Source organism: Leptonychotes weddellii, chromosome 7, assembly GCF_054177405.1.
Source record: "Leptonychotes weddellii isolate Sample4059 chromosome 7, ASM5417740v2, whole genome shotgun sequence".
Lineage (NCBI taxonomy): Eukaryota > Metazoa > Chordata > Mammalia > Carnivora > Phocidae > Leptonychotes > Leptonychotes weddellii.
Window position 1 is genome coordinate 8583521 of NC_138375.1, and position 24011 is coordinate 8607531.

Here is a 24011-nt window from a genome sequence, read left to right on the forward strand (position 1 = left end):
GAAGTTGCTGTGTGTGCAGGTGATATCAGCCAATACTGCATTACCTGCAGTCATGGGAAACCAGCACTAAGACCGCTTTCATTTCATTCCTTTCATTTCTGGTCAGGATAAATAAATGTAAGTATAAAAACATAACAAATTCACGTGGTGATTCATCTGAATTAAAATGCCTCCAAAACACCAAACTTTGAAACTTGAAGACAAATTCAGTTTAGCTAATCTGGATGGACAGTGATGAGTGGTCATTGAGGACTATCTTCAATGCAAAATACTCATGATATATTCATTATACCTTGGGAATAGGTTGGGATTAGTCTAATAAGTAGTCACTGTTGATTCTCTTCCAGAGATCGTGAGCAAAACATACCTGGAAACATCCAGAAGATTGGAAAGTGAAGTGTGCAGAATGTGTAGCAATCAGTCAACATGATGACAGTCTATGACAAGTACATGTACAATACAAGACTTTTGGGAGATGGTTGTTTGGTGTATGGTATGGACTGAATTGTGCTGTACCCCCCAACCTTACAAATTCATATGTTGAAGTCCTAAACCCAGCCCTTCAGAATGTGGCTACATTTGGACATAGGATCTTTAAAGAGGTAATTCAAGTTAAAATGAGGTCATTAAGGTGGGCCCCAATCCAGTATGACTGGTGTCCTTATAAGAAGAGGAGATTAGAACACAGACATACACAAAGGGAAGACACCATGTGAAGACACAGGGAGAAGAAGACCATCTACAAGCCAGGGAGAGAGGTCTCAGAAGAATACAACCTTGCTGACATCTTGATCTCAGACTTCCAGCCTCCAGAACTATGAGAAAATACGTATCTGCTGTTACGTCACCCAGGCTGTAGTAGTTAGTGATGGCAGCCCTAGGAAACTAATACAGTATATCTGAGAATATATTGTACAGAGATCTAATTATGTTCTCTCTGTCATTGGTCACTAAACCCTAAAGAAAGAACAAGGGATTCTGAACATGATGCACAGCACAGTTTGGGACCCCTGAAACAAGGCAAGGCATCTCTGGATGATGAACTGGATGTGATTTTTTTATGGAAGAATGTTCCCCATACGGATTATTTTGAAGCCCATCCTTCATTCACCCAACTGAAACATTCTGGTAAACCCATGGGATTTAGAATAGATTCTGTTGGGAGTGGGACAGCACTGCCCAATGGGAAGTGGATACCTGCTTCAGTTCTGTCAAGCTGAATCTTGACTCAGTGTGTTTCCTTCTCCATCTGCTGTGAAATGCAGAATTTGCGGAGCAATGGTTCCTAGTGAGAACCCCATTAACAAATGCTATTTGGCACAAGAGACAAAGTAGAAACTGTTGGGAAAGTCAAGTAATGACGCACATAACTCTATAATTTGGAGCATCGTAATTTCACTTTTATGTAAGAGAAAAATGGATTCACAAATCCCACAAATGGTTACATGATGTACAGAAAGTTAGAGTAATGGTGATATCCAAATAGAACTCTATAGGGGAAAATTGAGCTTTTAGCGATCAGATAAAGTGCTGAGGGAAGATACTGAACTAAAGGAGGATCCAAATTAGAAAAGAGAACGTTACCAACAACCACAGATCACACAGTAACAGCATGAAAGAGCAGCCTGCCTAAATTCTCTAATTAGTTCTAATAGTTGCTTGTGGATCTTTCCTTTGGACTTTCTAAGTAGTCAATTGTATTGTTAACAAATAATCACAGTTTGGTGTCTTCCCTTTTGAATGCGTATACATCTTTTTGAATCTCTCTGCACTGAATTTCAATACTTCTAATTTTTTGCCATAAAGTATGATGTTCTGTATAAGATTTTTCTACCAGATTTTGCATCACAGGGGCACCTGGGTGGCTCAGTTGGTTAAGCGTCTGCCTTCGGCTCGGGTCATGATCTCAGGGTCCTGGGATCGAGTCCTGCATCGGGCTCCCTGATCAGTGGGGAGCCTGCTTCTCCCTCTGCCTCTGCTCCCCTTGCTTGTACTCTCTCTCTCTCTGTCAAATAAATAAATGGAACCTTAAAAAAAAAAAGATTTTGCATTACAGGGTCACAATTTCTGCTGTCCTTTGTCATCATTTCTCTTTGTATAGAATATCCTTCCTCAACTCCATCTGCCCCCCAATTTGGTTGTCCGGGCCAATACTCCCATTTCCTTAGGATCCAGAACTAAGTTCTATTTCTTTTTTTCTTGGCAAAATGCTTCTTGCTGTCTTCAGGAAAATCCTGTTTACTTTGTTAATTTTAAAAATTAAAAATGTTAACCAATTTTTAAATATATACATTTAATATTCTTAGTAATATGTCCATGTACTTATGTTTGTGTTCCTGGAAATCAGAAAAGTCCCTGCATGCAATAATACACTGTCTACCTACACTTGCTGAGTGAAGGTAATGAGGAATTTGTGTACTGTGTTGCATTAATGCCTTATGACGTTGTTGGGAGGAAGGGTACAATACTCAGGGTAATTAGGCACGTGGGTGGTAGATTTTCTACTTCATGGCGAGCAGGACTTTGAAACATGACCTTGTTCTTTTGTATTGTTTTGTTTCCTTTCTCTTCTGGGCTTGAAAAATAAAACTCTGGGTTTTCAGAGTTGAAAGAGGAAAAAAAAAAGCGTATGCATTCTCTAGTAACACTCTCCTCACACTTTTTTCTACAAAATTGTTTTAAAGAAACTTCACTCTTTAATTTTTTCTTTAAAGATTTTATTTATTTATTTGTCAGAGAGAGAGAGTACGAGCAGGGTGAGGGGCAGAGGGAGAAGCAGGCTCCCTGCTGAGCAAGGAGCCCGATGTGGGACTCATCCCAGGACCGCGGGATCATGACCTGAGCCAAAGGCAGATGCTTAACCGACTGAGCCACCTAGGCATCCTGAAACTTCATTCTTTAAACCTTACTCACATCTGGCCCCTATAAATAATCATAGAGCAAAGAAATACTGCTTAGACCTTGGCTAAGCAGAGTGGCTGCTTATAAGACTAACTGCCTCTAAGACTAACTCATAGGTGAGTTGGTTCTAGTGCTTTGCTTTGGAAGGGGTTTTGTTTCCAGCCTACATTGAAGACTGTGGGCACATCGCTAACAGGACAAGTACCAGAGCGTAAACACATTAGTTTGAAGATATTGGGGTCAGGCAACTTGTTGACAAAGTTCCCGTTTGTGAGCAAAGGGGAGTGTATTTATGATATCCAAACTCATCGTTCTGCTAATGCAGGAGGGGAATTGCAATGGTATCCCTTATCTTGGAGACAGTATTATCTGGAAGCCTGACCCCATGTGAGGATGCAGTTTTTAACACCGATTCTCTGTAATTTGGAAAATGGCTTTTGCAGTCTTCACCGATATGAGATATGAACCTCCTGCCTTGAAATATTATGTGCCGCCACAGTAAACACCATATGGGTTACCAAGATGATTTAGGACAGAGTTGTGCTCCTATATAATCCTGGAAGTTAGATTTTTCTTTGAGCTAACAAATTTTCCCAAATGACTGTGTGCAAACTCATAGATCTGTACCCCCCAAATTAATTTTACTGAGTGTAAATTATATCTTATTAGAAAAAAATAGGAGTTAAATATATTCGAAAAAATATCAATATTCACAACATAGTAATAAAACTAGAGCTTACATACTTCAGTATTTTCTAATATTTATTATGTTACTCCTAGTTTCAATGTGTAACACATCTGCTAACTCTCCTAACCATCAAAGTCAGTGGTCCCTGCCACAATAGTGACTCCTTGCAGTGGGTGAACAGTGTCCCCCCCAAGCATTCACATCATCTGGAAGTTCAGAATGAGACTTTATTTGGACATAGAGTCTTTGCAATTGTAAGCAATGAACTTAAGGTGAGGTCAGACCGGGTTAGGGTGGGTCCTAAATCCAATGGCTATTGCCCTTTTAAGAGGAAAGGACACCCAGACACGCACAAGGGAGAAGGCCACGGGAGGAGAGAGTCTGCAAGACGCAGTTGCAAGCTGAGCATTGCGTGGAGCCATCAGAAGCTGGAAGAGGCAAGGAGAGATCCTTCCCTAGAGCCTTCAGAGGAAGCACGGCCCTGCAGACACCTTGATCACACACTTCTAGATTCCAGAATTATGAGAGGTTATTTTTCTGTGGTGTTAAAGCCACCAGGTATTCGGTAATTTGCCATGGCAAAGTGAGGAAATTAATACATTTCCCTTCGTCCCCAAAGAGCCTGGAGACAGTGACAGCTGGCTGTGGCTCTTGGTGGAAGTGTTCCCTCTGGGGACCAGGCTTTCTACCCCTGAAGAGCCCAGCATCACGGGGACAGAAAGTGCAATTCGTAAGCGAGACTACCCTGTTTTTACCCCTTGAGTCCCGACCCATGTTTTCTTCTTCCCAGGGACGCAGCAGTATATAAAAGCCTCTGACTCAAGTCTAGACCATGTCCTGGGAGAATAGCGTCCATCCTTGGGACACAGTCCCTCATAGCTGCACTCCATCCGTCCATCCGACCAGTCAGCTCTGGGGTGAGGGATGCGATAAGTCTGGTCAATCCCATGAAAATGGCCCTATTCATGCACCTCCTTTGCTACAAAGTGGATCCCACTATGTCATGTGTGATCGCAGGTGGTTACAGTGGTAATGGCTCAGGCTCAGTGAGGATGCCCCCCCCCCCAAAAAAATAGAAGAAATGAACCAAATATACTAGAGTATTTTTTGCACCAATTACAATTTACATAGAAATAATAATATGATTTTTATAAAATGTGTTTCCACTGACCTTTGACAAAAAACGTAAGAGGTTTATATTTCAACTTTAGTTGTCTTACTGTACTGTGCCGATGTTTACGCCCCCTTTGGGGACCCACTATTAGAGCCAGAGGTTTATCTGGTCACGGTGCATGGAAGACGCTCTGATCCCTGCTTGGAGAATGAAAACTGTTCTATTTCAAATCAGTCAACATTCATTAAGCAGCAGCGGTGTTGGTGGGCTAAGGAATTGTCCACTGAAAAGTTTTATCACTTTAGAAAATAAAATAGGTTGTATCATTTCTCTTTTTCTGTATAACTACTTGTCACAGTATTTTGTGGCTTAAAACAACAGTAATCCTTTACTGACCTGTTACAGTCTCTGCAGGTGAGGAGGTGAAGGGGACTCAGGAGAAGGGCTCATCTGCCCTCCAGGCGTGAAGTCTCTGACAGAAGAAGTAAAGGCGTGGCCGGGAGGATCTGAGGCTTATTCACTCAGGTTTGACACTGGCTGTTGGCGGGCACGGACAGCTGGGACATCTCCACCAGGTCCCTCTGTGTGGTTTGGGTTTCCTCACAAGATGGCGGCCGGTTCGCTGAGGGAGAGCCTGGAAGGGTGAGAGAGTGCGCATGCGCATGCGTGAGGGCGGGGAGGGGCTGTGCTCTGGAATGACCTTATCTCAAAAGGGAAGTGACATCACTTCCCGTGTCTTCCAAAGGTCTGGGGAGTCGGAAGAAGTTTTAGCGAGAGGAAACAGACCACTCTTGGCTCTTGCCTGTGGGAGAAGTGCCTGTCCCACCCTAACAAGAGCTGTGGGATAGAATCAATTATTTTTGTGGCCATTTGGGAAAGTAGCGTGAAAGAGCCCACTTCAGTGTGCATTTGCTGTGTGCCTGACCCTGTACTGTTTTAAGCACGTTTCTCATGGGATCCTGGCAACAGCTCCATGAGAGAAATACTGCCATCCATTTTGCCACTGCATTTAGGCAAAATCCCATGTAAAGATATACTCACATAAAAATACCTGAAGTTGCCAAACAAGAAAACTATCCAAAGGCACTCCAAGCCTCTTACCTAAGGCTGCTAACAGGGGAGCCCTTGGAAATATACACCTCCCCAATTCCTGTTCACACCATAGGAGGCAAGACAGATATTGCAAGGGCGTTTCGGATCACAACTTACTCTTTTTTTGTTTTAGGCTGGCATTTTTATTAAATCCAATATATGTATGTGTGATTAAATGATTGTGTTCATGATTTTTTTTGAAAGGGAAGAGGGGTTGAATTAAAAATCACTTTTTTGTCAGGATTGCCATTAAACAGACTTTTTTTTTTATCAATCTGATTAAAATGTTTGTTGCCTGAAGAAAATTAGTTTTTAATTTCACATGATGATCCTAGAATGTCTTACCTAAAAAGGATATTATAAATCATTTGGGTAAACTCCATTATTTTGCATCTGAAACCTAAAGAAGACAAGTTATTTGTCCAAGGTCAAAAGTTAGGAAGAAACCTCAGACCCAAGGTTATGCTTTGATTATAATTTATTTTTATTTTAAAAAATTAGATAAACACAAGTATGCTTTAAGAATACCACACCAATACTGACATATATCCCATTATTGACATAGATCCACTGTTGAATGAGAGAGGTCACTTGTTGAATAAAAGCTGCCATCAGTCAAAAAGATTATGCAAAAATTTAAAATGTGGTCATAACGGTAGAAGGTTATTATGAAAAATAATAATGATTTGCTGTTAATAGTACAAATTTCAGCCTAAAATTTCATGCATCCACATCATATTCAGAAACCAAAATATCACCAGAAGTTCTGTAAATAGTAAGTGGTCTAAATTTGCTGAAAAAAAGGAAAATGCATGCGTAAACAGATATTTCTGAATATTGGTGACAGCTTCATGAAAGCCAGTTTGTCTTGATTATCAAGCAGCAATTGAGTAGACATTTTCTCCATACCAGATATGATTTATCTTTGCAAATACTATGTTTTCCACAAGACACAAAAACTTCGAATGGTCATTTTCATTGCCCATCATTTATTTTTTTAAAGACTTTATTTATTTATTTGCGAGAGAGAGAGCACAGAGGGAGGGGCAGAGGGAGGGGGAGAAGCAGGCTCCCCTCTGAGCAGGGAGCCCGACCCTGGATCTCAGGACCCTGAGATCATGACCTGAGCTGAAGACAGACGCTTAATCCACTGAGCCACCCAGGTGCCCCATTATTGCTCATCATTTAAAAAGCAAGATAAGAACACATTGATTACAATTCTGAACAATAAGCAATGTACAAAACAACTAAAAATGTATATACTTTATACATAAAAATATGGAATAACAGTGGACATTATTGATAACTTCATCAATAGCAACCTTGCAGGACTAACATTATTTTTAAAAATTCAAAATTACTGATACTCATGGAAATACCATCTTTGTCTTATTTATTTATTCCAGCTTTCTTGAGATATTGACAAATAAAAATTGTATGTATTTAAGGTGAACAGCATGATGATTTGGTATATATACATTATGAGCTGATTATTATGATCAAGTTAATCAATTCATCTACCAACTCACATAGTTACTTTTCTTTGTGTGTTTGGTGAGAACACTTAAGATCTACTCTCTTAGGAAATTTCAAATATACAATATTAACTATACATAATGTGCTCCACATTAGATCCCCAGAACTTATTTATCTTATCACTGAAAGTTTATGCCCTTTGACCAATATCTCCCCATTTCCTTACCCCTTAGCCCCTGCCAACCACCATTCTATTCTCTGGTTCTATGAGTTTGACTCTTCTGGAGTCCACATATAAGTGACATAATGCAATATTTGCCTTTCTGTGTCTGGCTGATTTCACTCAGCATAATGTTCTCCAGGTTCATCCATATGGTCACAAATGGCAGGATTTCCTTCTTTTTATGGCTGAATAGTATTCCACTGTATGTATATACATTTTCTTTATCCATTTGCCCATCCTTGGATGCAGGTTGTTTCCATATCTTGGCTATTCCATATCTTGGTGCATAATACTGCAATGAACACGAGAGTGCAGATATCTCTTTGAGATCCTGATATTCTTTCTTTTGCATGTATACCTAGAGTGGGATTGTTGGGTCATATGGTATTTCCATTTTTAATTTTCTGAGGAGCCTCCATACTGTTTTCCACAGCAGCTGCACCAAATTACATTCCCACTAACAGTGCACAGGGTTCCCTTTTCTCCACAGCTTCACCAACACTTGTTATTACTTGTCTTTTTGACACTAGCCATTCTAACAGGTGTGAGGTAATATCTCAGGGTGGTTTTGATTTGCATTTGCTTGATAATTAGTGACATTAAGTACCTTCTCACATACCTTTTATACATCTTCTTTGGAAAAATGTCTATTCAGGTCTTTTGTTCATTTTTCAATTGAGTTATTTGTTTTTACTATTGAGTTGTATGAATTCCTTAATGTATTTTGAATATTGTCAGATAGATGGCTTACAAATACTTTCTCCCATTCTGTAGGTTGCTTTTTCATTTTGTTGATTGTTTCTTTTGCTGTTAAGAAGCTTTTTAGTTTGATGTAGTCCCAATACTCTCCCTCTTAAACCTACTCAAGCATATGTGATGTGGAATCCAAAATATGCAAAAGGAGATTTTTTTTCAATTCTATCATATGATCTGTTAGAAATCAGTTTATTGTCATTGAACTATGCATAAAATCTTGGTTTTATTTTATTTTATTTCATTTTTAAGATTTTTATTTATTTAAGGGGCGCCTGGCTGGTTCAGTTGGTAGAGAATGTAACTCTTGACCTCAGGGTCATGAGTTCGAGCCCCACAGTGGGTGTAGAGATGACTCAAAAAAGATTTTTATTTATTTATTTATTTATTTGACAGAGAGAGACACAGTGAGAGAGGGAACACAAGCGGGGGAGTGGGAGAGGGAGAAGCAGGCTTCCCGCCAAGCAGGGAGCCCGATGCGGGGCTTGATCCCAGAACCCTGGGATCATGACCTGAGCCAAAGGCAGATGCTTAACAACTGAGCCACCCAGGCGCCCCAAAATCTTGGTTTTAAAAATTACATTACCCGTAAATCCTTATGTGGGTTTATGAATACTACTGTATCAACGTGTGTGAAAGTCTCATTAATTAGATAATCAGCACATAGTTAGAATGTGTAGATGGCTACTATATATAGTCCTGATGTTATGTGATCGATAAAAGTGAAAATTCACAACTTTGGTTTACATATAATGACCCCGAACTTCTTGGGTTTTGTTAGGGACTGAAGTGTGCCCCCCTCATACATGTGTTGAGGCCCTGACCCCATGTGATGGTAGTTAGAGATAGGCTCTTAGGGAGGTAACTAAGATTAGATGAGGTCATGGGTGAGGACCTTGAACTGATCATGTCCTTATAAGTGGAGGAGACACTAGAGAGTTCTCTCCAATATCTCTCTCTCTCTCCCTCTCTCTCTCATAGGTGCATGCACACAGCTGACTAGTAGAAAGGCCAGGAGAGAACACAGCAAGAAGGCAGCTGTCTATAAGCCAGGAAAAGAGCTTTCACCAGAAACCAACATCTCTGGACCATGATCTGGGACTCCCAGCCTCCAGAATTTAAGAAAATATGTTTCTGTTGTTTAAGCACCCAACCTATGGGATTTTGTTATGGCAGCCCAGAGCAGATTAATACAGATTTCTTTCAGGCTAATCAGAATAACTGAGCAATTGGACCAATAATCTCTCACTTATGGGGCAAATATCAGTCCCTATTTTTCAAGTCAAATTTTCTCATACTTAGAATTCATGAATTCCGTTCCTATATTATGTAACAATAACCAGGAAAATATGAATTGGGGGTTGAAGTAGGAAAATAGAGTCAAAGTGGGTGGTGAACAGAAATGGAGTTTTGCAGAACACAGCAAGAGAGAGGAAGCTAAGTTAAAAGCATCAGTGACTTGGATTTGCATTTTCACCTAACAGGTAAGTGAAAGGATTTAAAGTAACATATCATTTAAAAACCTGCCTATTGTTGCTGAAAATTTAAATTGAATGGGATTGTTATATAATTTATTTATTGACCTGCTGTCTGATGTGGTGAACTTATTAACATATTAATGCAACTTAACTAACTCCTCATCCACAATCTAACCACTTTCCAGTCTCCAAGTATTCCTTGTCCTCAGCAGACAATATTCTCTAAGTGAGGCTTGGCAACCACTGATAGGCAAGCTCTGCGGTGAGGTGTGTCCTCCTTCCCTCAAACTTTGCTATGCCAGGCCTTCTCTGGAGCTAATGGACTCCGGTATTATTCCAGTTCAGCTTCCACAGCCAGTTGGCAGGCTGGTCTTCCTCAACCACCGAAGCACGTGAGCAGGAATGGACTGTGAGCTGGCTAAAGAAAACAATGGTGTAATTGTTGATTAATACCAAACACACATACAGCATAAAAGAATAAGAAAGACTTCAAAATCACAAAGTTGTTATTTTCATTAAAATGAAGAGTAAGTGGAAAGTTGAGATATTGTTTAGGTGACTAAAGTTTAGGAATTGTGCTTTTAACTTAATATTTTTTAAAAATATCACAAACTATCAATGCCATGCCTGCAAGTCTATTTTGGGTGTGAAGAAACATCAGATAAACACATTTGTTGTTAACATATATTTATACTCTTCTATTCCTGTTATCTCATAAAACAACCCATTACACCCACAGGTACCACTCCCCCATACATGGTGTTCACACTCATACAGAGACATACACACTCACACATTTCTTGCATGCAATATGTAATAACAGAGTTACCATATGATCTACCAACTCAATCCAGAGGCCTAGGACTCTCGGAAAGGAGACCAACTCTTGGGTATCCAAGAGAAATGAGAATATGTGTCACCACAAAAACCTGTGTAGAAATATTCATAGTAGCATTTCTCATAATAGTTAAAAAGTGGAAATACCCAATGCCCATCAACTGACAAACAAAATATAGTCTATACATACAACAGAATATTATTCAGCAATAAAAGGGAATGAAGTGCTGGTGCATGTTACAACACGGACGAATCACAAAAACATGTTAGGTGAAACAAGCCAGACATGAAAGACCACACGTTGTATGATTCCAAATAGGCAAATCCAGAAAGAAAGAACGTAGCGGCTGCCTAAAGTGGGAACTTGGGTGTAGGGAAGGGCAATGCAAAGTGACTGCTACAAGGTTTCTTTTTGAGGTGATTACATTTTTGTTATATATTGAAAACCTTTGAATTGTATACTTTAATGGATATATTTTATAGTTTGTCAATTATATCTCAATAAAGCTGTTAACAAAAATAGTATGGGGCACCTGGGTGGGTCAGTCCATTAAGCTTCCAACTCTTGATTTTGGCTCAGCTCATGATCTCAGGGTCACAGGATTGAGCCCCACATGAGGCTCTGGGCTCCGCAGGCAGTCTGCTGGGGATTCTTTCCCTCTGCCCCTCTCTCTCCCCGCCTTCTCTCTAAAATAAATAAATAAATCTTAAAAAGATATATAGTATAACAGGATTGGTATCTATTCCCCTAAATTACCCCTTCCTTACTATGTCTGAATTTCCCAAAGAGCATCTTCTTGAACATTCTTTTTTTTTTTTTTTAAAGATTTTATTTATTTATTCGACAGAGAGACAGTGAGAGAGGGAACACAAGCAGGGAGAGCGGGAGAGGGAGAAGCAGGCTTCCCGTGGAGCAGGGAACCCGAAGTGGGGCTGGATCCCAGGACCCTGGGATCATAACCTGAGCCGAAGGCAGACGCTTAACAACCGAGCCACCCAGGCGCCCCTTCTTGAACATTCTTAAGATAGAGATCCAGATCCCCCCAAGTGCAGCCTTGATCTCTGCTCCAGCTGTTTCCCCATGGACAACACCCTCTCCCTAGTGAGAGGCAGTTGGGAATTTCTAACATAGGTCTCTGAGAAACAATGAAAAGTGGCATAGAAAGAAGCTGTGTTACAAAAATTGGAAACGATTGTGGCTTTATATCAACAATTATAATGATGGAATTACAAACTAAAATTACAAAATTATTTCTATAAGCTACGATTACACTATGGTTAATGATTCTCCTGAACTGATGGGAGAGCAAATGGGCAACTTATAATTAAAAGAAAGATTCTGTTCCCATGTCAGGAGATGTTTATGTTGAAATCGAAAGTGTCAGAGCACACTTGTAGGAATTTAATATCGCAATTAAATTATATTTTGTGTTTCTTCTGTAACAGGTGCTATTTAAAGCAAACAACATGCATTAATATTCAATAATTCAAAGAAAAATTAAATTACTTGCTTCATTGGCGTAATCAGAAAATATCTTGTGACTTTGTTACTATTTATAAAGATAGGTTACAATTTTAATACGAATAAAAAGTGTTTGCAACTGGAAAGTAACTTTAGAAAACAGCCTGGTGATGGGTATTAAAGAGGGCACGTATTGAATGGAGCACTGGGTGTTATACGCAAACAATGAATCATGGAACACTACATCAAAGACTAACGATGTAATGTATGGTGATTAACATAACATAATAAAAAAAAGAAAAAGAAAACATCCATGTGTGTTATTTATTTTTTTATAAAGACTTTTATTCATTTATTTGAGAGAGGGAGAGAATACGAGCTGAGGAAGGCGCAGAAGGAGAAGCAGACTCCCCGCTGAGCTGGATCCCAGAATCTCGGGATCATGACCTGAGCCTAAGGCAGACATTCAACCAACTGAGCCACCCAGGCGCCCCTGTAGAAATTAAATGAGTTTCGGAGACCTGAAAGCCTCAAGGTCACTGGAATCATTAAGCAAATGTTGAAACGAGTACATATGCCAGTTTTCCTAATCCCATTTCATCAGGATCTTTCCTTTTAAACCTAAAATAAACTAGAATGAACTAATCTAAGAGATGACAGATGTTCCAATTGTCAATGAGCCTTTTAATACCTGTGGGTAACAAACTTATTCAAACTGAACCTAACATTCCTGATTTTTGTAATACCTCATCTAACTTACGTGTTTTTGTGAGACTCAAATTAAATTATACAGATAAATAGGCTTCATAATAGAGACATCAAGTATTACCTTTAATTCTACTATTACCCAGGCCAAAATCTGGGCTCAGCTATGTAGACCAGCTGCATGACCACAGGCAACTTACTAAAAAAATTCTTACTGGACGTTAGTGTCCTCATTTTTTAGAGAATAGCAATAGTATTACCTCATCACATCATGCTCGGGGGATTCCATGACTGGAATGCTTTAAACAGTGCTTTATATTAAGTGCACGTTAAGTTGTACAAAATTTATCAATAACATTATTGTGTCATTCTCAAGGAAATATTTACCAGATCCTAATGTGTTTATCACCTTTTATATCCCATCCATATATAAATGAGCTTAGGAATAGGATTTCCAGATGATCAAAACTTGGTGAAAATCTGGAAGATCATACTTTGCTTTGCATTCATATATTTGAACTTGATATAAAATGAAAATTAGATCACATTTAATGATTTAAAATTTTTGTGTAAAGAAATATTTTTTAAATGGATTTAATTATGCTTTGGGTTAGTTGAAAAATAATCCAACCAGGAAAAGAAAAGCTGCTGAATTTTAGTATCTTTTTATTTTACCACGGTATAGTATAAATTACCACAGAAAGAAACGCAATCAACAGGAACACTTGGAACAAATCGTAAATGAGTCAGTATTGTACTCTTGCTCTTAATTCTATTGCAAATGTGATTACTAAAAGCAAAGGAAATATGTGACACAGACTTTTATTACTAACATGGATACTAAACCAAGGTTTATGAAACTATGACAGTTTTTAAATAGATTTTTTTTCACATGAAATTTATTTTTAGGTTTTATGCAGTTTTATGGTTCCAATATACATTGGTAAAGTAGTCACAATAACTAAAAATGAGCACTAAGTGACACAGTACCTTTCAGAAGAGGTTTCTGCAATCTTTAACATTTTTTTTTTAAGATTTTATTTATTTATTTGAAGAGAGAGACACAGCGAGAGAGGGAACACAGCAGGGGGAGTGGCAGAGGGAGAAGCAGGCTTCCCGCCAAGCAGGGAGCCCGATGCGGGGCTCGATCCCAGGACCCTGGGATCACGACCTGAGCCGAAGGCAGACGCTTAATGACTGAGCCACCCAGGCGCCCCTCTGCAATCTTTAATACCAGTGAAAAATGAATGGTAAAAATTTATACCATTAATAACGCCCACTGGGTCACTAGCAAGGCACAAGTTTATTTTGATAAATAAAATTTGAATATCAACATGATAATTATGTTATAAATCCATATTTAAAGTTAGTTTATTACTATAGAGACAATAATTTTCAAATATCATTATGCTAGGTTTTTTTTTTTTGGCAGAAATGTGTCTGACTCCCCCTTATTTTTCATACCTAATTAGGAAATATTCACCTGAGAGTTATTTTTCCTTTGTTCCAGCTTCCTGTGCTGATTGAAGCCCCTGCTCTTTTGAAATCCTTGGTAAAGAGCTCATCTTTTCCCGTTTAAACCAAGATGGTGGTGTAGGTTACAAAAGCCTTATGAATGGGTCAGCAGTGAGAATTACAGGTTGCCAAGTGATAGAAAGTTCGTAGAAAAATGTGTGGGTAGCATTGTTGGGAAGGTGTTGTTTTGGTTTAGGCCCATCATTTGTGTTGTCTTAAGGGCCCTTTATGCCCAGTTCTTCATTTTACAGATGAAAAAACAAATAGAGGCCTAGAGAAGGATGGAATTTTCCCAGAGACAAGAAGGTACTTAGGGGCGCCTGAGGGGCTCAGTCAGTTTAGTGTCTGCTCAGGTCATGATCCTGAGATTCTGGGATCCAGCTCAGCGGGGAATCTGCTTCTCCCTCTGCCCCCACCCCTTCCCTTGCTCGTGCTCTCTCTCTCTCTTTCTCTCAAATAAATAAATAAAATCTTTTAAAAAATTTTTTGAAAAAGAAGGTAGTTAGTGAGAGAACTTTGTGGTCCTGCGCTCCAGTGTAGTGTCTTTTTGCTACAGCATCTTATAAAAGCCTAAGGTCTACAATTAGAATAAATGCTGGAGAAGTACAAAGAGGTCAAACCTCTAGCTGCTTTAGCTCCTAGTAAGAGAAACATGATTGAAGCAAAGGAAATTAATGCGACATTAATTTTTATATTACCTGTATATGATAAATTATATCTAATTTTATATTGTGTGTTATACATAAATTATACAAATTTATTTTAATGCATTTTACAAGGTATTAAAATAAATATAGATAAACACATACCATTATAAATTTTATATTATTTGTATATTATTAAATGTGAGGGATCTGAACAGAATAAAGACTTTTTGAATAGCATGCAAAAAGATGCATAGAACCGATATACACTGGTGATGCAATAAATCAAGACCTTCATGTGTACGCAGATTAGCATGAACTTGAACCAAATTGGATTGCTAAATCAAATAATTTAGTTTTAATATTACTGGTTTTTCACATGATTAAAAAGTTGAAAATAGTTTTAAAAAAGAATCGTCTATTTGTTATTTATATCCTAAATTTTTCCAAAACAATTAATTGTGGAAAAATAAGAATACCTACAGTTGGTTATACAGAGCATAAAATATATGGAGGAGGAATGCTGGGATTTGGAGATCTAGCGCTGTGACATTAAGCGCAGTACCATATGCTTGAGAGGACTCTGGAGCCAGACTGTTTGGGTGCAAATCTTCTCACCAGTTATGAGCAGCATGAAGTGGGACAAATTTAAGCTATCTTCGCCTCAGAAAAGGAGGATAATAATAGTAACTATCCATAGGGGCTTGTGAGGATGAAATGAATATCTACACACACATACATTCACACATCCACAGACTCGCACACATCCACACACACATTTTTTCCCTCTTTTCCTTAATTAAGTTTTTTATTTTAATTCCAGTATAGTTAACATACAGTGCTATATTAGCTTCAGAAGTAGAATATAGTGATTCCACACTCCCATACGTCCCCCGGTGCTCATCACGAAAAGTGCACTCCTTCATCCCCATCACCTATTCCCCCACCCCCCACCCACCTCCCCTCTGGTGACCATCAGTGTGTTCTCTAGGGTTAAGGGTCTGTTTCTTGGTTTCTTTCTCTCTCTCTCTCTTTTTCTTTTGCTCATTTGTTTTGTTTCTTAAATTCCACATATGAGTGAAATCATATGGTATTTGTCTTTCTCTGACTTGTTTTGTTTTTCTCTAGCTCCATCCATGTAGTTGCAAATGGCAGGATTTCATTCTTTTTTATGGCTGAATAATATTCCATTCCAATATTCCATTATATATATATATATATATACCAAATCTTGATTCATCTATCAATGGACATGCTTCCATAATTTGGCTATTGTAAATAATTCTGCAATAAACATATGGGTGCATGTGTCACCCTTGAATTAGTGTTTTTGTATTTTGGGGGTAAATACCTAGTAGTTTGATTACTGGATTGTAGGATAGTTCTATTTTTAACTTTTTGAGGAGCCTCCATATTGTTTCCCACAGTGGCTGCACCAGTTTGCATTCCCACCAACAGTGCATGAGGGCTCCTGTTCTCCACATCCTCGCCAACACTTGTTGTTTCTTGACACACACCCACATTTTATGGTGATCCTGAAAATGCACCTGGTGCTCGTTTTCTAGGGATGCCATAACAAAATAGCACAGTCTGAGGGGCTTAGACTGTCGACCTCAGAGATCTCGGAGTCTGAGTGAACATGCGACAGTGGTCATTGTGGCGTTCTGTGTCCCACAGCAGACTACAGAAATTTATTTCTCACAGTTTTGGAGACTGGAAGTCTAAGACCAATGTGTCAACAAGTTGCGTTTCTCCTGTGGCTCTCCTTGTTTGCAGATGGTTGCCTTCTCCCTGTGTCCCAACATTATTGTTCCTCTGCATGCACATCCCCAAGTGTCTCTTCTTTTTCTTATAAGGACACCAGTATAAGGACACCAGGGATTAGGGCCTCATCCTATTGGCCTCATCCCAATTTAATTACCTTTTTAAAGGTGCTGTCTCCAAACATGGTTACATTTAAAGTTCTGGGAATTGGAAATTCAACATGAATTTTGTCAGGACACGATTCAGCCCATAACAAACCACTTGGATTTCCTGACTTGTGGAGCATTATTGGCCACAGGCCCAAGCAGCTGCACTCTGAAATCCAAAATGCATTCACTCTGAGGCTACACTTCCCACAGGGGGGTTCCTCCTGGCAGGAATACGGAAGGCCACTGTTTCAAGACCGAGTTTCCTAGAACTACAGGCTCGGCATATTCTAAGTCCTCTGTCCCTCATTTCCTCCCTCCCATCCTCCTTCCTTTGCATCCTTCCTTCCTGCCTTTCTGGCTTCTTGCCTTCCTTCACAGGGGCCAGGCTGCTGACATTGTCTGAGAACTCTCCCAGCCTGCTCCAGCTCTCTTGCTATATTCCTGCATAGGTGTTTTTCCTACTAAATCTCCTACATGTATAATCCCATTCTGTCACCTGCTTCTCAGAGGGTCTAGACTAATTCAGTGCATAAAATGATACCTGGCCCATGGTACATATGCTGCCTTTGGTGGAGACTCAGAGTTGGGGATGGACGTGGGAAAGCTGTAGAGAAATAGGGGGAGGCTTCAGGAGTGTTCTGATTAGAGGTGCGGGCATGGTGAAGCTGGAGGGCAGCTAACTAGAAGTGATTGTCTCTGAGTTAGAAATGGGGGGAAACAGTAAGGAAGCTGGCAGGTATTGAACACATCCTGACTATTCTGGGCTAAGTGCTTCAGAGGGAATGGTTCTGCTTCCTGGGCTGGTAGCTACAGAGGTTGTGGGTCCGAGTGCTAGTGTTATATAGGGAACAGTCACTGTCTGTTGGTATAATCAAATATTTATTTGTATATTCAAATCTCAGCCCTCCCCTTTAGGTTACTTTCTTCAGCTTGCAAGCAGTTGGACAGTTCAGGGTAGGCTAAAGATCTAGATCTTTCCTGCTTGTGGGCTGTGCAGTTGTCTGATTAGTCAACTGTATTTTGAGATTTGCTTGACCTTTTTGTTGTTATATCATCATGGTGATCACCTGTTGAGAGAGCAACCACACAGAAGAACTTAAGCTTCTGGATAGAATGCAACAGATCAGTATTATGACCATATGACAAAACTAGGAAAAAATCCCATTCTCTGTAAGATGCTTTGGAACCAGGAGCCCCAATTGCCTAACCCAGACCAAGAGAACAAATCCCACGGGGCATGAGGATCAACCTTAGAGAGCCAAACAGCATGTTCTTTAAAGCGATGGATAGCCTGTTCACCTCTCCTGTTTCATTGATCCAAACACAACAAAAATATCAACAATGGCACAGATGCTACTATGAATGACTAGCAAACAAGAAATCTAGAGCGATGTAATTGTCTATCATGACTTTTGCCAACAAGTTGAGACTGATCTGTATTCCATCTATGGCAAAAGTGTTATCATCAATAACATTTGCCGAAGTTAGTAATAAGTTTCCTAGTCCTTTCTATTTGTATCATCCCCCACCCCCCCACCCCTGACTAGGAACATTGCTCTGATCATTCACATAAACAATGAATCAGTATTTCTCCTGGGTAGAGTGCCTGAATAATCAAATATGGCCTTATTTTGCAACTCATGTCTGAGGTGGATTCTCCAGCCTTGGTTATTTATGGACTTAGTGTCTCTGTGTACAGACAAATCTTGAAACGCTATCCTAAGTGCAGGAAGTGTCAGTCTGAGGAAACTAGGTCCAGGCATTTTGGACACAAAGGAAATAGTATTTGGTAGGGGCACATGGATACCCAGGAAAAAAAGATATTTATTATATAAGGTCAGAACCAAGGGCTTACATTAGCTGGGTTACAGATTTGGATCTCTATTAGTGTCTTTTGGATGACAAGTAAGGGTAAATAAATGGGTTGTAATAATTTGCTCTTTTTCTGGTTATAGATAGATTTGTTTTAAGTCATTTGTCCACGGAGGTGCAAGTGGAAATGTCATCAGCTGTAATTCCCTGTGGCTTCCCTTGATGAGACCAGAATTCCTCAGAGGCAATTTTATCGTGGTCATAGCTGGCTCGTCCAGTAGTCTAAAACTGAGAGCAGTGTATCTCTGAGAATCTTTGGTGTGGGATCCCCTATTGGAATGGTCTCCCAGTTGTGTGGAATTCTGAATTGATTCTTTAATTGTGATATGGATATGTGAACCTAAGGACTGACTCCCTGGGATTTCAAGGCTGTATTTATAGACAGTACCTGACAGTATATTATAACTAAGAGTGACAGGCTGGGCTTCAGTCACAACTCTTCCTCATCTAGGCAGCACTACCGGGCTAGGATTTGAAGAAGTCAGAGGTATAGTGAACTTAGAAGAAAAGGCAAGAGCTGACTGGTCAGGGGAATGAAACCTGGAGAGGGAGCAGGAGATGAGAGATGGCAGAACCCAAGAGGAAGGGGTATAGTGGTGGGGGAGGGGGCAAAAAAAAGAAGATACAACTAAAACAAATTCAAATCCCATAGAGAATGGAAGGTGGATAAAATCCATTTGAAGGAGTTTAAAGATTCCTTTCAATGAGTTTTAAGAGAAATTTTTGTCTGATGTCTCTTCCAATCTGTGAAACCTTGTGGTTGAAGATTATGAAGAGGCTCTTCAGGAAGATTTTAGGGGAAGGTGACATGAAGCTGTTGGTTGATTGGACTGAGTGTAGTACATGAGTCCCTCACAGTATTTTGCCATGTCTTCATGTAGCAGGAAAGACTCTACTATTGCAGGTGAAATCCCTGAGGGCACAGTTCTTCTAGTTACCAATTCATAGGGAGATAACTGATGGGCCTCCAGAAAGTGAGCCTTGTGGCGGTAAAGGTTAATGGGGTTTCCTTTGGACAAGGAAGCACAAGGGTTTCGAAAGTGTTGCCAGTTCTAATGTAAGGATACAACTTGTTCTTTCAACCTTTTTGGAAGATTGTGAGAAATAAAGGCAGTGTCATTTTTGAGAAAGTGTTTAGGCCTCACAGAGTTCCTTTATAATGGGTCCTTGAAGTGTGTGTCTCAGTCATGTGATGTGAAAGTTGGCATGCCTCTGGTTGGAAACAAAATCCAGCAGCTTTTTAGTAACTATAATAACTGTAGATCTTCAGAAATGAAAATTTTCAACCAATCCTGAAAATAGATATATAATTGCTAAAACATATTTTTATATTTACACGTATTTTCCCACAGAGAACAGAACCTGAATAAAAATCCACTGGGAGATGTACAAAGGGACCTTGAATCTTTGTTCCTGGCCATATATCTGTCACCTTTACAGTTACATTGTCAACAGGTGACACATGTCATGAAAATAACTTCAGCTGTCTTTCTGAAGTTTCTCCACTAACATTGATTTAAGATAGTAATTAACTTGTCCGTACCATGAGTGGTTTCATGGAGAAATTTAGCTAATATCCATTTAAAATCATCTGCTGCTACCAAGCATCTATCTTGGGAGTGCCAGAAATTATCTGAGTACAGGGTACAACCAGATTATTTCAATTCTTCCTTTTCAAAGTCAGAGAATAAGCATTGCATTTTATAATGATCTTTTTGAATCCCTCCAGAAATTTATCCTTTGAGGTTTTATATAGAATTAACTTGGCTAGGGGCACCTGGGTGGCTCAGTTGGTTAAGCTTCTGCCTTCAGTTCAGGTCATGATCCCAGGGGTACTGGGATGGAGTCCCAAGTCAGGTTCCCTGCTCAGTGGGGAATCTGCTTCTCCTTCTTCCTCTGCCCCTCCCCCCTGCTCATGCTCTCTCTCTCTCTTTCTTAAAAAAAAAAAAAAAAGAAGAACCTTGGTTAAGACTACCTATTTGGTGCAGTGATCTGCTAGAGAATTTCTTTTAGTGTCCATGTTATCTTTTACATGGGTCTGTAGCTTTCTAATAGTCAGCTTTCTAGAAGTAGGAGTGCATGAAAGTTCCTTAACTTGCAGACCATTTTTATTTTTGAAGGGGGCTCCAGCTAAGGAGAAAGGCTTTTGTTTCCAAAAGCATACTTGCTATCAGTATGTATGTGGACTCTCCAGACTTTGGCTAGTTGAGAAGCTCTAGCGAGTGCAGTAAGTTCTGCCATCTGGGCTGCTTTTACCTCAGGTAGAGGTCTGTATTCTAAAGGACAGTTTAAGTTAGAGATAGCGTATCCTGCTTGATTACCTTCAGTTTCAATTTTGAGGTATGATCCATCAACAAATAATATTAGGTCAGGGTTCCCAATGGGAATCTCTAACACACCTGATTGAGGAAACAAAAGTTCCCTAACTGATACAAAATAATCCTCAGGTTCATCTTCTTTAAGCAGGGGCAGGATTCACGGTATCATCTGGGTGAATAGCCATGTGAGAAGTAGAAAGTAACACAATCTTACAGAGCTAATCAGCAAGCTGAAAAGTGTTGTGTGTTCTCAGTCAGTTGTCTGACAACCATGGGATCACGTATGGAACCTAGAACTAGTTCAAAAGAATTATGAGCACATTTTTCATTGGCAGCTATTCCCCTAAGACGAGAAGGATAAGCCTTAACAACTGAGTTAAAGGTAAAGCTATAGTACGTGATGAATTTTTGATGGTTCCCGTAAGCCACCAAAGGGCAAAAAAGCTTGTCTAAATCAGTCACGCACAGATAGACAAAAAAAGTGTTTTGTAGTTAGGAAATCTTTGAAGAAACTTCTTTGGGTTCTAGAAGACCTGTTCATGTTTGGGTCCCAAAGCAGAGGTTCTCTTACTGAGGACTTAGTCAATTCATACAGAGGTATTGCAGCCACAGAAGACCATTGGCTCCCGTCATCTGCAATATCCAGATCAGCCTAAAAATCCTCCCACTTGTCCTTATGTAAGAGTTGAAGAAGTGTGAATAGCCTTTATTCTATCAAAACTGAATGGGTTTTTTTTTTTTCTCCATAGATAGGTCATCACCTGAATAATGGACTGTAAAATTGGTGAAATTGTGATTTATCTTTTGCAACTTTATTTCCTTTTTCATTTAAGGCTGAGACCAAGTAAATGGCATCCTTTTTATAGGCTTTTTCTTTTTCTTTCAACATAGTGGGAGACCGTCTACATATTGTACCAGAACTGAATCACAAAGGAAATTTAGATCTCTTATGTCTTGATTGTGGACCTGGGAAAAATAAGAGGGGCCTTTAGTGAATCCACGGAACATAATTATCCAGGTATATTGTTATCCTTGCCCGGTGAAGCCAAAAAGGTCTTCACGGTACTGATACATAGGCACGTTGAAAAAGGCTCAATCCACTACAACGAAATAAGTGGCTCAAAAGAAATTGATGATATTTAGGTTAGATACCACTAGAAAGTGTGGGATAACAATATTGTTGATGCCCCTGATTGAATCAATATCTTCACTCTTTTCTTTTTTTCTTTCTTTTTTTTCTACTGGTAGGACAATCTTTATTCTAGTATTCCTTCTGTTTAATATATGCAAGTATGCTGAGAATAGTTGAAGAGTTCAACACAAAGAGAGCAGATTTCAGACCTGGTGCCAGCTTACCATGTTGGTGCAGACTTGATAAACCATGAACAGCAAGACACAAAGGGATTCTATGGGTCCTACACCTGTTTGAAGGCTGGGGGCCAAGGATAGGCAGTTCAGATCATTTCTCCAGGAAAACCCCAGAAATAAATGAAGTCCACCCAAATGAAAAAAACAAAAACCAAAAAACAGAAGCTATTTATTCAGAGCTTGCTGGAGCAAAGAGAATCAGCCACCATCACTTGGATTTGGCAGAAACTCAAGGGCAGGCAGGGGAGTGGGAAAGATTTATAATGAAAAATGGTATGCTCTAATGGAAGATGGTTGGTATGGGGAAGCTGGAGGCAGGTTGATCAGAAGTGGGGCATCTCTTATGATTGGCTGGGGAACACATCTGGCTTTTTCCAGTTGGTCCCAAGCTGGAAGCAAGCACAAGAATAAGAAAGCTGATAGTCAGTGACCAAGGGCCGCTCTTTCTGGGTCTAATGCTGCAGGAGTTGGTGTTCAGCTTTCTGAGCTGATTTCTGCTGAGTTTGTGACTCAGAGTTCTATTGTCATACACGGTCGGGCCATGTTCATTTGTATAATTAGCCTCTCAATCATCATTATGAGTAAAGTTATCACAAAGATATTATGTTGCAAAGAAAGAAGCTTTGTTGCCAAGAAATAAGGAAATATTGGAGTAGAAACTTCTGAAGCATGCATCGACTTCTCTTAATTTGCCCTGTAACAACATACATAAAATTCTTGGCACAGATTGAGGAATAATCACATATCATAAATATGTTTGGAAAGTCTGGCCTATAAAGACCTCTCAAAAGTCAATACTATGCATCCTTGATAAGTTCAGCCCAGGGATAATCATAGCTTGCTATAAATTCCCTTGTAGGGGGCGCCTGGGTGGCTCTGTTGGTTAAGCGACTGCTTTCAGCTCAGGTCATGATCCTGGAGTCCCAGGATCGAGTCCCAGCATCGATCCCCAGCAGGGAGTCAGCTTCTCCCTCTGACTCTCCCCCCTCTCATGCTCGGTCTCTCAGATAAATAAATACATAAAAAAAAAAAACTCCCTTGTAATAATTCCCCTCAACAGGAAGGGTATCTTTGGTCTACTTTGTTTTTTTTTTTTCTATGTATCTCATTCAAAGTCTCCTTATAGCATAGTTTCATATCTCTCTACATAAATTTTAAATTCTTGCTTATCCATTGTGATGGAAATGTGTTCACGTATCCTAAAATTTGAATGCGTGTCTTACTGACCTTCATTCTTCAGTGTTCCATCTGAAATTGCCATCTTTTCCAAGTTTCTTTTCTTGTATGTCTGATTCCTTTTCCAAATCTTTCAGTTATTCAGTTCCCAAAACATGGGGGCACCATGGATTCCTACCCCTACCTCCCATACCCACCATCAGTCAGTGCCTGGGTGCAACTAAGCCTATGTTTACAATTATCTTAAATCTGTTTCTTCTTCTTTACTTTCTCTGACATGACACTTGCCTAATTTAAGTTCTCACTCAATTTCAGGTAGGAAAGCATTCTCCCACATCCCAGTGGTTCTCAATCTGATTCAATGTGACCATTGTCAGCAGGTAAACTTTCCTTAACACTCGATCTGATCATTTAACTCTTTTGTTGAAAACCTTCACTTATTCCTTTTATTTTTCAGAGTAAAACTCAAACTTCCT